Source organism: Haliaeetus leucocephalus, unplaced genomic scaffold, assembly GCF_000737465.1.
Source record: "Haliaeetus leucocephalus isolate CR32 unplaced genomic scaffold, Haliaeetus_leucocephalus-4.0 Scaffold751, whole genome shotgun sequence".
Classification (NCBI taxonomy): Eukaryota; Metazoa; Chordata; class Aves; order Accipitriformes; family Accipitridae; genus Haliaeetus; species Haliaeetus leucocephalus.
This window is the reverse complement of record NW_010973187.1, coordinates 7,834,025-7,850,786: the sequence shown is the minus strand read 5'-3', so window position 1 is coordinate 7,850,786 and position 16,762 is coordinate 7,834,025. Positions and strand designations below refer to the sequence as shown.

The 16,762-nt window shown below is 38.5% G+C and overlaps 1 protein-coding gene across 2 annotated transcripts in view; it reads left to right on the top strand.

The window, feature by feature from the left end:
- Window positions 1-16,762, top strand: part of MAGI2 (membrane associated guanylate kinase, WW and PDZ domain containing 2) — a 770,034-nt gene that overhangs the window by 574,073 nt on the left and 179,199 nt on the right. The window lies entirely within an intron of this gene.

Genomic DNA, 16,762 nt, shown 5'->3' with positions numbered 1-16,762 from the left:
GTGGCAGGAGAGGTGCGTACCTTGCCCTGAACTCAAGGTCAAGCTGAAGGCAAGATCACGATTAGTTCTTTTGCCACTTTTTTTTATTATTTCAGTTCATAATATTTTTTAAGAGAAAGATGTCATCAGATGGGAAATGCTGAGCCACAGAGCAAAGTCAGCTGCTACCTTAAAATATATACGTTAAAATATATCGCCCAAATTCTCCATCTCTGTTCTGATGTCTTCCTCACCGACTAGCTGGAAAGGATGTTTGGGAAAAATCACCGTGCTTGATTGGCATAGGGATGTCATCAAAAGAGTGCAAGTGAAAAAGAAGATGATGCGAGAAATGCAATTTGACATGCACAGTATTGAAGTTCAACCTATATAAATAAGGCTGTGGAAATGGTGAAACATCATTATGGACATCTAATTAATATTTGTTGTGCTTGATGTTAATAATATCTACCTTGGCACTGGATGCTCTGTCTAGCTTCATCAGATATATGTCTCTCATCAGATCTCTATTGAGACAGCCTTTGATAGAAACCCACTAAAGTTATTCCATAACATGAAAGTCTGTGTCTCGGTGATATATGTTTTTAATTGGTCAGAGCTGTTGTTTATGCTGTACCAGGCAGTTCCTTTACAATCTTCTGTTTATCATTTAATAGACTATCAGGGACTAATTATCATTTTTGTTTAATTTTGTCAGATTGGCTGCAATATACTTTCATTAAGGATTCAAACAAATTCTAAGTGTTGAACTGTGCGTACTGTCCACTTTTCAACTGGTAAAAGTACAGCCTAATATAACATCCAGAAGAGGGGTATCTGTTTGCCAAGGGTACCAAGTAGCTTCATTCTTAGGTGATAACTTACTTCTTTTCTCTTTAAAAATGAATGTAAAATAACTCATATACTTAAGCATTGTGGTATGTCATTAATTCTGTGTAGAGGCTGTAACTACTGTTCAGTTCAAATCTATAATTTAAATGAGGCTTTGCACTTGGTCTGTATGAACACAGGAGACACATACCGTAATAACTTGCAATAATTGACCTGGTGGAGCCATTTTGGAATCATTTGAGAGTAATATACTTGATCCTGCAACCTTTCCTCCCACAGGCAGTCTGATTTCAATCTTACAGTTGCAACAAAGGCTATTAGCATGGCATCATCTCTGATTCATGGGGATATGAAGAATGAATGCATTATATATGGAAAGTAACATTTTGATCTCTCAGCCATAGTAGGATGTTGGAGTCAAGAGGGATCAAAACACATTGTCTGAATCTTGTAGCTGAGATGATGAGGAGCGATCAACACGGGCGTATGGCAGGGGGATGGATGCCAACACATTTCCCTGTTGCAAGCTGGGAAATCTAAATGTCTTGCCATTGAGTTGGGCTGTCTGAACAGGAACATTTTTGGGAAGGGGGAAATTCCTTGCTGACTGACGAGTATAGTCCTTTCCTCCCCTTTGCTCACTTGGGAGGCACAGCTTTAAGTAAGGTTTCTGTTCTCAGAGGAAGCCATGATTGTGACCCTGGTGCATTTTCTGTCCCCTTCAGCAAGAAATTTAGGAGTAGCAGGAGAAGCAAAGCTGGGGTCAGAGATGGGAACAACCATGGGATGGATTTAGTGGGGGACCTAAATGAAGAATACAGTGTATGTGGTGACAGAATAAACTGCTTGGGCAGGAAGAAGGGAAAATGTGAAATAATGATTTGTTACACCACCACCACCCCAGTCAGAGCAGGGCTCCCCTGACTCCTCTCACAGTTCTCAGCTGTGATGAAGGGACGCAGGATGTTCATGCTTGTGTGTGCACAGGCACTTGCTGAGATTAAACATGAGAAATGAGACACAAACTTCTATATGAAATTGCCTATTATGGACAAAAATGCAGAGCTTAGGAATGAAAGGGTGAGATTTATCTCACTGCTGCTGAAATTACACGGAGTAAAACCATGCTGGCCAGCCTTTCCCACTGGGTGTACCCCACACCTGGCCTTACTGTGTACACAGTGTGCATTGCATGTGGCTGCATACAACTGTGACCTGCTCCCTGCCTTGAAGAGCTCCCAGGAAAGAAGTCACTGGGGGTAGACCACCCTCTGGCCTCCGGATTCCTCATACTGAGGGCTAAATGAATTAGAAAGGCATAGCAGCATCCCTCTTAATAATTGCTTGGGCCTTTTCTCATCAGGTCCACCAACAGTTCCCAGGAAGGGCAATAGTTAGGTGCAGCTGGAGGCTGTATGGGGCTAAAGATATATGGACTGGGAATTACTGAGGTAGTCTATAAGTCAGGGTGGGAAAATCAAGCTGAGCATGAGCAGTGACATTGCCATTGAAGTTCCAGAAACGGCGGGTTGTCGGCAGAGGTGTCAGGCCAGCCCCGCTGCAGACCCCATGCCCAGACAGCTGGTGTGGCTTTTCTGAGGCTCGGTAGGTGAAATAAAACTCACTCCCTGTGGATGCCAGGATGCAAAAGGCTGTCTTAGGTCGGACTCAGTGACGTCATGATTCTGCTCTTTGTCAACAAAATAACCTAAACTGACTCTAGAAAAGTAACTGGAAAGGTGGGGGGAGTGGGCATTGATGCTTTGGATCTCTCAGCTTCTGATTAAGCGATGCTTCCTTAACAATGTTGGAGGGGGAGTGGGAGGAGTTAGCCCCCTCAGATAACATCTGAAGCTTCAAATTGTCTTCCTTTTCCTTCCACAGAAAAAAAAAATCCCTGCTCCTGCAGAAAAGGTATTAGTGTCTCAGTCCTGTGGCAGCACGGCAGGGCAGGTACTTCTGTAAGGACTCTTGTGCTTTTAAGTGGCTCCAATTATTTTTTAACAACTAAGTAGAGTGCTCATTAAGCATTTCACTTAAATGAAAACGATGACCTACAAGGTCATGTTAATTAAGAAGCACAGTAAGTCAGTGTGAAGAGGTTCCGTCAGCACAAACAGTGGACCCAATCCTGCATAACACCGTGCTCACAATTAGTCCGGGTTTGTGTTCATCCTTGTAATATTAAGAATTTGTAGGACAGGATCATTGCACAAATAAAAATTGCTGCAGGTCAGTTCAGTCCGACAGCAGCCACAGGCTCATTATGTGATCGTGAGCTGTATCTGCTTTTAGATAATAGTGACCAGAGTGCTCTGGCTTGCTGTGATCAGGAGCAGTGCCAATTTACCCTGTTGAGAAGAAAAGCTGACATATTCCAAGACTTTTACTCGCTTTCCAGAGTTTGTCATTTGGACTGGTATGGTGCAAGATCATACACAGTGATGAAATTTTACAGTTGAATCATCACGTTTCAGCCACAAGTCCCATGAGCTGCGGGAGGCTCTAGCTGTCAGACACCCTCCAACTCCAATTAGTACAGCACAGCCTGGGCTGGGGCATGAATTTCTCCTCTGTGAACCAGTTTAGACGTGCTGAGTCTCACATGTTCTTGCAATACATTTACTAGCTCTCACCTCCCATTGCCCCACAGCTTCTCTCTCAGGCTTTCTCAGCACAGCCCCACCACATTCACGTGGGAAACCCATCCGGCTGCTAGATCTGGGATACATGAGATCCCAGCACAGGGAAGGGCTGCAGAGACGCACTGCAGCCAGGAGTTCATCGTCATACACAGCCCTATGCTGCGGTGAGTCCTCCTGGGCAACATCTTGGTGACCAGCTATAATTGCATCCAGTTCCCTTTACACAACATGCCTCTCATACACGACCAATACTTGTATACCCATTTGCCCCGTTATCTATCAGGAGCCTCGGCAATTCACAGGATTTGATACTTGGCATCCCAAACATTTGGACTTTGGGAAGTTGAAGCATGCGTGCTGTTACCAGGATGACAAAAGCTTAAAATCAATAGTCCTCTCAGAGGGTATATAGGATCATTATAGCTGACAGATGTCTATGCAAATGGAGCAACATCCTCTGAAATAAGGATTTGGCCCTAAAAATGCAGAAAACAATCTTTTAAATTTGGGCCTTCCTTTTGTAAGGGGTTTAAAAGGCTCATTTTGTAAATTCCTGTACACAACTGTACATCCCACTAAAAAATACCAGAGCTTGGAGCAGTCTTGCTCATCCTTGTTTAGAAAACATCACAGTTTTCTTTTTATTATTATTAATAAAACTTTGTTAATAGTGTAGGATTTATACTCTAAAGTCTTTACTTTTTCTATTCAAACAAGAAGAGATAGTTATTAATAAAAATTACATCAAAAAATAAAAATGCAGAAATTAAAAGGAAATCTGGAATTTGAGTTAGCAATTTCCCTCGTGAAATATTAAGATTTTAAGGTGGAATTTTGTGCTTCATGTTGCAGTCTTGTACCTCTTACCGTTGCTTCTAAGTCACATACATGACTAGCTGCTTTTTTGTATTCAGTATTCAAGGGCATATCTCTGCTGATGTAAACTGTGACAGCTCTGTTGAAGCCAGCAGAGCTCGGACAATATATGCCGGCTAAGATCTGCCCCTTAGTATTCACCCCCATCTGCTGTGTGACTCAGTCATACCAAAACTGCCGAGCACCTGCTTGCTTGATGTTTTTTTAATGAGTTGAACTCTTCGTGTTGGGTTTGTGTCTCTGCCAGGTTCCAGTTTAATCACATATAATTTTTAGTGTGAAGTTTCACCTTGGGCTTTGAACTTGTAGGCACAGAATAAAAAGTCCTGTTTCTAGAGGAACTTGCATAGTAATAATAATAATAATAATAACAATAATAATAATAATAATAATAGCTAGAATACCAGGCAAGTATTTTAATTCATAGGTTATGACATTCAGCTTTTATGAACAGGAAGGAGGAATTATCCTCAGTAGACAGGAAATAATGAGGTTGACCCATATTCCATAATAGTGTATGAAAATTAACTAAAGATTTGTGTAGCTAAGATAATGAGCACTTACATTTAGATTTATAGCCTGGCCTAATTGTGTAAAAGTTTGTGGGAGAAGATGTGTGTGTACACTAATAGATTAGTGGCTGTCTCTGGAGTTTCCAGTCAAATCCTATAAAGCAGTTCAGTATGTAATAAATCAAACTCAGAGGACTTGCTTGTAAAATGTTTGGCTAAAAGTATCCTAAGGTGCATGAGACCTTCTTTCTGAAGAATGTGATGTTCTTTTTTAACTTTCAGATTAGAGTCAGGTTTGCAGTAGGCTGAAATATGCTTATTTAAGTAATAAAATTTATTTATTTATCAGGAAGAAAAACTGTCAGTAAGAAAAAAAAAAAAAGCTGTGACATCCTGGAATCACTAATGTAAGCTTCTGGCAAGCTGTTTCAAAAACATGAATACCCACTTACAGTGGGATTTCTTGAATTCTTAGTTTGTCCTTAGAAGAAACATGTTTAATCTTTAAAATTCTGGTTTTGTAAAAGCATTGTAAAGGAGAAAATAAATGGAGACATGCAAACCTGTTTTCTTAATGTAAATGGTTTGTGAGTTTGTTAGTTGTCATAACTATAAAGTGGCTTTCAAAGCATTTGATTGTTATTAATAATATTATTATTAGTTTTGTTCTACCATTTGTCTGGGAACCTGAGTGTTTTATGTATTCTCCCAGTGATCAACAAAATAGAATAGATTTTCAGTCTGGGATAATACTGCAAGGGAAAATTCCCCTACTGATACATTAGAGCATTTCAGTGAAATACAATGTTAATAAAGAAACATTTTAGAACAGAATAGGAAAAGAATATTGCTAATCTACTGAAATGGTAGGAGAAACCTGGGTGACAGTTCGTCGTCCCTTTACCAAGGTAGGATTTTCACTGAATAACCCACGTTCACATTGTCTTAAGAATACAAGTAGCCAAGCTCCACTGGTTGAAATATTATATATAAATTTTGTTTGAAGAAAAAGATTCTGGAATATCATTTCTGTAACTCACAAAGGACAGCTGTCAGGGAGGAACTTCAACATGGTTATTTAAAAATTGAATACGCAACAAATACTCGGATATAGAACCCTTTAAACTGCATGTCCTGGTTTGTATGTAATTTATTCTAAAAATGAAAGGATGTTTTCCATTGCCCTGTTGCTGTTAAAGACAATCATTTGGGACAGCCTGAAAAAAGCATATCAAAGAAACTCAGGCCTACAATTCTGTCTGACTTTTTTTTTTTTTCTGCTCTGCATCCTGCATCCCTGCCTGCTGCCTTTTCTGTATTTCACATTTTGCTGTGACTGGTAGAGTGTTACTGGTGAATATTCTTTTTGCAGCCTGGGGAAGGGAGAGTCCACCAGTGAAACACTGACATCGACAGTCTACAACATGCTGCCAAATCACAGAGTTAACAAACACACACACACAAAATTTCTTAGTGGCTATTTCTTACAATAGAAATTACAGCATTTTTATAGAAATCTGAGGGTTTTTTTAAGTTAGTGGTCTTGCTTTGCAGAATGTTATGCTGTGAGCGTAGGCACTCCTGTTGCTGATCAACACTAGCAATGTCAGATGCTTCAGAGAAAAGCACAGGAAAGCCAGGAGTGGCAATTAAAGATTAATTTGAATTAGAGGAAGTTTCCTCTTAACCTTCATTAGCTTGTGATATGACCTCAATCTGAAGGACGTTTTTCCTTCAGTTATTATCACAAATATTCATTGTACTTATAAATTGCTAAACCTGTTTTAAATCTTGTTAAGTCTCAGTGATACTCTGTGGTGGTAAGTTCCCCAGGTCTTATAAAAAGAATTTATTTCTGTCACTTTTAAATTTACTGCCTTTAAATTTCCTATTTAAATGGGCAGAAGGAAGATAACCATGTTCAATTTATTTTCTGTATATCCATTTGTAAAACAACCCCCATTTAAAACAGTTCCGATCTTTTCAACCTCACTTTGTATAGAATTAATTTTCCTCTACCTTTTTATTTAATACTAATTAAATTCCCCAGTGTGATGCTGAGGATCAATGGCCTTGTCTACATCTGGCCTGCATTACAGATAGCCCTGGACCACAGGCAGTCTTCCAAGCTATTTCTACACCCGTTGCATTGTGTAGGCAGAAGTATTTGCCCATTTAATCTCCTGCAGCACACAGAAGTTGGAAGAGACAGCTATGAAAGCTTTTTCCTCTCCTGTACCTGCCAGCTGGGTTTTGCGGTGAATCTAGCCCTCATTGATGGGCTTGGGTGTTTCAGGAGCAGGAGTCCAGGAGTGGCTCCCAGTCCAGATTCTCAGGATATTTCTAGAAATATTTCCACAGCTGATAGGAGGAGATAGGAGGCAATGGTGCTGATGGGAGAAAGGTTGGAAGCGGGCATCTGCAGCAGTGATGTTTCCTCCAGGGTAACTGCACCCGTGATAGCTGATGAGCAGTAGCAGCGAGCGGTTCCCAGGAGAGCTTTTTCTCAGATGAAATGTGGTAGTGGATGACATGGTGCTGGGCTACAGGTTTCCTGTATGTGCAGAAGAAAGGCAGGAGTAATGGAATGAAAGGTGGAGGATTTTAGTGTATGCATCCCTGGACAGGTGATGCCAGCATCTTCCTAGGATAGATGGTACGCAGTCTAGCCTACCCAAATTTGCTAGAATTGCTTCAGGCCAGTGGCATGGTTGGAAGCTACTGAACGGTTGCAGACCTCCCGGACCTGTCCTTAAGTCTTGTTCATCAGAGTTACAACATCAACAATACTAAAAGCGCAAGATGCATCTAATGCTCCCACTTAGAGCAGTAACACCTGAGCTGCCTCAGAGCAGTCATTTAGAGCATTTCTGAAGGCAGAAAAGATGGGTAGCTGGTGAATTCGATCTCAAACCTTGCCTCACGCATGCTCTTACACTACATTGTAAGTACAACTGGTGTGGGTTTGGGAACATTATCTTTTGCATAAGACAGAGATCCTAGTAATTTTTGTTAGAGAAAAATCCTATGAAGCTTTCGCTGAAATTCTGACCAACTTCCAAAGCAAGTAAATATGCCAATGACCACAAGTTCTGTTGCACTGGGGGGTAGCTCATTTCCATGTGCCTAGATAAGATGGCAGGAAAAAGCATTTTGTTGTCCAAAGCATTTGGTATAGGATTTTCTTTGTAGTGATTTTTCCTAAACTTTGCAAAAACGTAAACTAGAACTATTGCTATAAAGTTCTAAAACCAAATTAACCATTAATATTATTGCAGCAGCTCAAGGGAAACCGTCTCATTAGTGCTAGTGAAACTGCTGTAACAACTGTGTACCAGCTGAGAAGTAAATATCCAATATGAAGAAGACAATTTCATTACCTAAGTGTACTGTGAAATCACTATTTCAGCCTATACATATTTCTTCAGTATCAGAAAAGAACCTGGAATGGTACTAAACATTAAAATAATTAATGCCTGGGGCTACTTATATAATAAATGTGCTAACTATATTTATATTATTGGTTGCTTGATGCTACTTACCTGCTAAGCATGTTGCTGAATGAGGTTAATTAACAGTATTTCTATTCAGAGGTCAGATCACCTTCTGCAGATCTCAGGTAATAGAATCAGTAAAACCTTATTATTTAGCTGTCAGATTTAATTATCAGATGGAATGTCTAGAGTTATAATCCACTATCTGCTTTTTAGTTTTGTTTACCTGTTTCAACTACTCTGTAGTAGTCTGGTGTTTTAAATGTGTTTAATCCTGTTTAAAACCCAATTGCTAATTTTGATACTCATGTACAAGTGATCTAGTTGTCCAGTTTCCATTTCTGTCACTGTGCATATGAATATACAGCTATTTCTTTCCTCTTCCAACTTTCATGACCCTGTATTCTGGTCCCTCCAGAGATGCATGCTCTGTCTTCTAGTTACCTTAAAAACTTGTGTGCTTGCTCAGTGTAATATTATTTCCATGCTGCTGTATATGTTAACTCATTTACTGTAGTATCTTTGTGCCATTAAATAATCAAAAAGAGAAACCACAATGTTAATCTAACTCTCTGCATTCCATTTGAGCTTTTAGGAAAAACAGGATTTTTATAAGTAGGTTGGCTTTTCTGTGAGCTTATCAGTATGAAATGTATATTGAAAGAAATCTCAGATATGAAGAAATTGCCATGTGATAATTGTCTTCCTGAAGCTTATTATACATCTGGAGACAGAACAAAACTTTGGCCTAGATAATATAATTCAACACATGAACACACAAAAAAAGAAACTGTTAAAATAATCTTGTTAAGATGGCAGAAACATACTCCCAAAAATCCTAACACATTAAAATTCGGGTTTCTTGTGCAATTTCAGTTTGGGTCTTTTGTTCATACAGACTATGATATTGTCTTTCTGTTACACAGAGTGCTGGTTTTGGCTGGATAAAATTAATTTTCTTCATAGTAGGTAGCATGGGGCTATGTTTTGGGGTAGTGCTGAAAACAGTGTTGATAACACACTAACGTTCTAGCTTTTGCTGAGCAGGGCTTACCCAGAGCCAAGGGCTTTTCTGCTCCTCACCCCACCCCACCAGCGAGGAGGCTGGGGGGGCACAAGGAGTTGGGAGGGGACACAGCTGGGACCCCAACTGGCCCAAGGGACATTCCAGACCATATGACATCATGCTCAGCATATAAAGCTGGGGGAAGAAGGAGGAAGGGGGGGCGTTCAGAGTGATGGTGTTTGTCTTCCCAAGTCACCATTAGGCGTGATGGAGCCCTGCTGTCCTGGAGATGGCTGAGCACCTGCCTGCCCATGGGAAGTGGGGAATGAATTCCTTGGTTTGCTTTGCTTGTGTGCGCGGCATCCCACAGGGTGGGGGGCAGTGAGTGAGCGGCTGGGTGGGGCTTAGTTGCCGGCGGGGGTTAAAGCACGACAGATGGATACGAGTACTTTTCACTTAGACTCTCATTTCACTGAGTACAGAGGACAGGCCTTTGTGTACTCTGGCATGAGTCGAAGCTCTGTAGAAGATCCGACTTGTGGCTGTGGGATGTTTTTGCTTCTTTTGCAAAGTGCTTGCTTGATGCAAGGAATTGCAGGAAGAAAAGGCAAAGTGGGGCAGTTTGATCCTTGATTTATCTTGCTCTAGTTGAATGTAGCTCTGAAGTCCTGCATTCTTACGCTGCAGTTTGGTAGTGTTCATTGTTTGGGTGGTGAGGTCAGGGCTCTGGAACCCATCTTAAATTTTCAGTTTTAATAATAAAATTTTAATATAACTTTCCATATCTTTTATTGAGAACTAAAAAAAAAAGAAAAAAGAAAAAGAAAAAAAAGAGACTGAAATATTTTTATCCACAAGGTTCATCTGCAGCTTTGCAAAGAATAGCTTCAATAACAGACTTTTTTCATGTGAGCAAATAGCACAGTGGATCGGTTGTGGCTGTAGATTGTAGGCCACTCTATAGGGTCTTCTGTTAGTAGGGGGCTGGATAGTCTATAGTGCACATGTGCTCCCACCTGCCAAGGAATGATGAAATTTAAGTATCTTGGATTCCATCATCTTGGAAAGAACAAGTACTTACAAAGTCTGATTTTGTCACTTGTCGCTCTGTTATCCCATGCCCAAGGGACAGTCTGTGTGCAATACAGTTATGCTACATTGTGATAAGAAGATGCACATTGCTATTTCATCAGATGCCAGATTTGTGTGTGCTCAGAAAAGACAGAATCTGCAGAAATTTTGCCTGGCCAGGACAACAGCCATGTGCAAAGTTCAGTGATTTTTCTGAGGCTACAAAAGGCCCTACATGACATAAAGAAATTCTCTTGTAGGTTTAAGTTCTGTTCCTAAGCAGGTATTTTGTTACAGCATTTCAAAGTCAAGTTATATTGATTTTTTTATCATTGTCCCGAATACTTTTCTCTGGCCTTATTCTAGGAAATAGCTGGACCATTTTGACTTCAATTTTCTATCAGAAGTTCCAAGCGAGTAGAAGGAAGGTTATTATGGGGGTTTTCTGGCAGCCTGGTGACAGGCAGTAATTGTGACCTACAACAAAAGGGTACTGCTTCCAAACCACTGCAAAGCAGCTCCATTCACAACTTGTCTTCCAGGCTGATGTCCTACCCAGGAATGTTCTCCTCTTTGCCTGCAACACTGCCAGAAGAACCACCTAGGTCTGAGTCTACACTTTAATCATCACAATCGCCACAGAATCGTGGGCTAGTTGCTTTAAAATACAGTTGCCATCTGTTTGAGGGTGAATATGGCCCTGGTAAGATGGACATATCTCTTTGTATGATAAGTTTCCTGGACAGTTTCTCTTTTCTGTTGCTTGATCAGAGGGCGATGTCACAGGAATTGCTTATATCTGTTGAGATCTACCTGACCCAGCTGTAAGCAGGAGGAACCATCCCTGCTTTCATCCATGTAATACTTATCCTACCTCCACTCCAGGATATCATTGGCTGAAACTCCCATTTTATTACTGATGATTTTCTGCATTGCACTTTCTTTTTCCTACGCTGATCATTTTTTTTGCAAGACCAATTATTTCTTTTTTCTCTCCAGATCCTAAATTGAAGTGAGTCATACTTCAAGCTTTAAATATATTTGAGGAAATCCTTCTGAATTTAGTTTAAAGAGACAAACCAGGTAGATTTCTGTCTTCTAAGAAATTGTATTATGGAGATGTTAGCATCAGATACCATGGCAGGATTTTATTTCTTCTGTTGGCTTATTCTATGTTCTTTTATCAAAGAAGTTTAAAACTACTGAGTTAAAACTCTTTAAATAAAGTTGTTTTCCAGCATGGCTTTGCATAAAAAAATGACTGCAAAAACTGAAGAGCGTTTCTAGCTGAGGTTATTTAAGATTTTAAAGTTGGTAATGGTATGTCATAACTTTAAATTTAATATATTCTACAGTAAGATAGTACAGACTCAGTCACTGCCTTACTAAGATTTATTTTTATCATTTTGGTTTGGTTTTCCATTTGTTTTAGAGCAGTTCTCTGCTACCTTGGTATTTCTGCAAGGAACAGGAAAAAATTGTGTCAGTGTTAAAAAGACAATACTGTGGAAAGAGCCATTGAATTATGAAATCAGGCCTCAATATGTCTAAAGGTTCAAGAGTGAGATCTGCAAAGCAGTGCATGCCTTTAGATCCACAAAATTGGATGCATATATATTTGGGTGCCTGCTCTGTTCAGACTCCAGTCTGGCTGCTCTTCAGTCAGCTCTGCTCCTGGAGCTGTGTAACTGCATCACTGGGGCAGTGAGCCCAGCTTAATACACCATAACTTTGGTTTGAAAATGTTTATAGTTTTTTCCATATTTTACATGCTACGCTAACAATTCAAGTGCCTGTACGGTTTCAGAAGCCCTTCAAGAGATGAATTCATTATAACACTGTTGTCATAGTTTCATGGGTCACCTGCCATTCTCCAAAATCTCCAATGTTTTTTGACTGGTGCTTCATTATGTCAGTCTGATACTGAAAAGAAGCAAAATACCATATTTGTACTATACTTCCAAAGCATCCACCAGGGTTTGCTAGTTTTAAGCTTTCTGTGATACTGTGTGCTGATAATGCCTGTGCACCAGGAATAAAACATTTCAATACTTAAGGATTCCAGATGAACGAAAAAAAACAAAAAAATTGCTGTCCGTTGCATCATTCAGTGTTTTCAGATATTCATGTGCAAGAGTTTATTAAACATACCCTTGTTCAAATTTACAGTTTTTATATCCAGCACACATGCAATGTTTTTTTTATTTCCACCAAGCACTCTAGTATAGCTGCAGTAAATATGTAATAGTATCAATAAAAGATTTATATGCAAGTCGGTATTTCACTGTAAATGATAAAAAGTGAATCATATTATATTTTACAGGGATTTTAGAATGTAACATAATTGCCATAATAGGCTGGGAAAGGATGAAGAGAGAAAGTCAAAGAAATGTGAACAAGAGTAAAGCCTGGTTGAAACACTTCCGCAGTAATGATTTTATCTACCATTTTCTGCTTCAAATTAGGAGAATGAATACTACAGATCAGAATTTGTCTTTTTGAAGTGTCTGTTCATAAACATTGAAAGTTTTCAGCTATTCTAATGACAGAATCAGCACAATATATGTCTAGCTCTTTGGAGTGTCTATTATAAAGAATATCATTGTGGTCACTTCTGGTTTCATCATTTGCTTTTAATTTTTGTTTGGACAAACAGATTCCAGTGTAATAATTTTAAACATTATGCAGTAACTGGGGCTGAGAAAATATTACCATATAGTCAGCAGATGTCTAATGATACTAGGGAAAATAATTGAACACTTAATTTAGAAGGTACATTTTGCTGCTTGCACAATGGCTGTAAGCAGGTTATAATTTTTCATGAAATTAAATATGCCAAAAAATACTTTTGAAAATATTATGGTTCAACACTTAGAAAGTCACACTTTCTGTGAGAAAGTTTGTTTCCAACATTGTATTTCAGAGGGCAATTTTGAAATTTTGACATAGCATAAAAATTTACCCATTTTCCAAAATTTTACACATAAAATTTCTACTCTGTGATTGGAAAGAATAACTTTCAGGAACAGTGCAGCCAATCACTAAATTGCCATAATTGCCTTTCTCCATATATTCTAACTCAACCTTATCATTCAAGATGTTCCTAACCGCTAACTCCTACACTGGGAAAAACAAAGAAAATGCTGATGTGAACATAGAAATGACACATATTTTCATATCCACCTGTTCCAATAAATCCTGAATGTTGTATTCTTAGACACTAAATATAACACAGACATTTTGTTAATCATGTCCATCATAATCATCAAAGTCTTGGTGTGGGCAGAGGTTTACCCAGTTACAGGTTAAACACTAGGCTCTTCTACGTCATTGCTTTCTTAATCCCTCCTGTGCTTAATCCCTGCCATTTTGTACACAGTCAACCAGTAAAAATACAGAGTATGTGTAATTTTTTAGCATAGTGAGAAGGATGCTCCCCTTATAAGAAAATATGTAAACTTCAGGTTCTGCCCTGTTAAGTAAATATTCATAAGAAATGAAAGAGCAAAAGCAAATTAAAATCTTTGCTTTTTGACTGAGCACACTGGTAAGGCTATGCTTCTGGAAAGTGGGAAATTTGTTTCAAATCTCCTCTGAATGTGAAGGCCACATCTTGATGGGGAGTGCTTGCACTCTGCGTTTAAATTAAAAAAATATTCTCCCTTATGAATCTCATCCAGAAAAAATAGCAGCACCCAAATCTATCCCAAACCCTATTCTCAATTTCTGAATAGTTATGGAGTGACCAATTTACAATCTTTAGGCAAATTTACTTTTCATCCAGCTCCATTCAGAACAAATATTGTTAAGCTTAAATCCTGTCTTTTTCATGTTTTGGTCCCTGGTTATGTATTTTGTGTTCTTACAGCATCATTCCAACTTTCAGTGACAAAATTAATTCCCTAGTAAGTTCTCAATTTACAATAGTATTGTCCACATTATTAATTGTAATTAGCATTATCTGATCCATAATCCATGTTTGGCTGAATCTCAAGGTTCTCAAGAGCTAATCCCAAAGCATATTGCTAAGTCAAAACCCTGGGATATAGGATGAATGGAAAAAAATGGAATTACAACTACTGCATCTGAAACCCTGCCGAGAATCTTTTGCAAATTTGTATTTTACAAAGCTGTCTTCTGAGATTGAGGGTGGCTCTTTAAATCATGCTGAGAGATAGTGTAGTCCTGTGGTTCACAGAGAGTCAGGAGTCCTGGACTCTATCCCATGCATTGCCAGTGATTTAATGTGTATCTATGAGAAATTCCATCTTTTTGCACTTCAATATCCTCATCTGCAAAAATAAGCATAATAATATTTGTTTACTTTATTTAAGCTTTAAAAACATTTGTGTATTCTGAAGAAAAAACATTATAAAACTGCTGCTTTTCCCATTAAATAAAATGAGAAAATTTTCCATTTTTTTGGTTGAGCATGGCTGCCCCCCTATATGAGCAAAACATGTTATTAAAGGGAATATTTCAAGATAATTTTAATAGGAGCAAAGGACAAGTGCCATTTGTGTCTTTGGAAGTATCCCTATTTTTACATTCCAGCACTTCTTACAATAATCATTGCTTCTGTAGGTGAAGCATCTATGCTTTTAGAAAACTAAGTAGTCAATACATACAATTTTGCCAGCTCTAAATGTCATGAGTTCATTTCTGATGAATTTCAGTGCAAGCAAATCTCCTTTCCATTGACTTTAATGTGAGTTGGCCCAGATCCAAGGGAATCAGTACAAGCTGTAGCTACCAATCTTGAAGCAACTTTAATGATGCCACCAGTAATAACAGCTCCACATTCAAAACCACGTGCAGTTATTTTATCAGGTTTAATCAGTTAATCTGTTGGTTTTAATATCATGAATCAAAAGCACAGTTTAGGCTACCTTATCTAAATACTTCTTAACGTAATGTTATTGTATTTTGTAGATATTTTGGAGTAATCTGTAAACACATATCAGTAGCCATGTGGAAAAGGAAAACTGAGCACAGTAACCAGATTTAGCACTTCATATGGAAAATATTCTGCAAAGCTGTTGGGCAAATTAGGTATTCAACTACACATTTGAAAAACAAGTATTGCTTTGAGCAAGTCATTTAAAGAACAAACATAAAATACCTCAGTAGTGAGGATGATGCTGTAGACAACTATGATTTACCTGAAGTCAGCACATAAACTCTTGAATATAAGGATCCTTGCTATTCAATAAATGCTGAGTTGTAACTAGAGGCAAAATCAACCTTAATTGAATAGAAACATATCTGCATGTCCTGGAAATCTCAGAAAAGCAAAAATGTTCAATAGTATGGCTCAGAAGCTAAAATACCATCCAACCCATTTTTTATCATTTTCTCCATCTGCTTCCATCCCAACCTGCTGATAAGATTATAGAATTGTTTTCTGGTTTGCTGTTTATCGTAGCTAAAGCTCTTTTCATTATCTATCTCAGATAAAAACTTTTACGACATCCTTCTTGTGTTTCTTTATTGTGTTTGCTTAGAAGTTTTCCAGAATAAATAATTTTTGATTACTGTGGGTTTTTAGCAAACAGTATGTTTTGCCACTACCTGACCTGTTGCTGCTATAGCTTTATGATTATTAATTTGTACTGTCACAGAGCATAAAACCAGCCTTTTTTTATAGTTACCAAACAAACGAGTATTAACTGATCTCTGCCCAGAAGAACTTACAATTTAAGAAATCTCTTGACAACTCCAATGCTGTGAACAGATTAAAATCAGCTTTCAAAATGTGTTGAGGGGATGCCTGACTAGCTCTTAAAGGTCTTATTCTGCATCAGAAGTAGCAGGATAAATTTAGCTTGCATGCAGCTTTCTGCTGCCAAGTCTATGGCTAGACTGTTTCTGGGACCTAAGTTATCTCATTCACACTGACAGTGTAAATGTGTCTGCAATTCTTGTGGCTTACATGCTACAGACCGGGAGCAGTATTTAGTCCCTTTTGTTCAATGGAAGTTCTGCACGTACACCTCAGTTCATAGTGAGAAAAAACAGAGGGCTTGGGTGGACCTGAGAAGAGAATTTAGATAGAGAATTTAAATAGTTCATTTTGCTTGTCTTAATTTTACATTTTTACACTTAATTTGTTTTTTTATGTTCTGCTCTTTTCTTAAACATCAGAACAGCTGTGTTTAATGAGCTGGAACTGAAATAGGTCAATAAAGTGTTACCTGCATGATTAGAGATGAACTACTGGGTATGTGAGTGTGATTAAGACTCCTATAGCTTAGATTGGAATGAGATGGCATGTACAATTATGGATTAGGGGAATATTTTTGTGAAACAGAAAAGAAAATTTCTCTT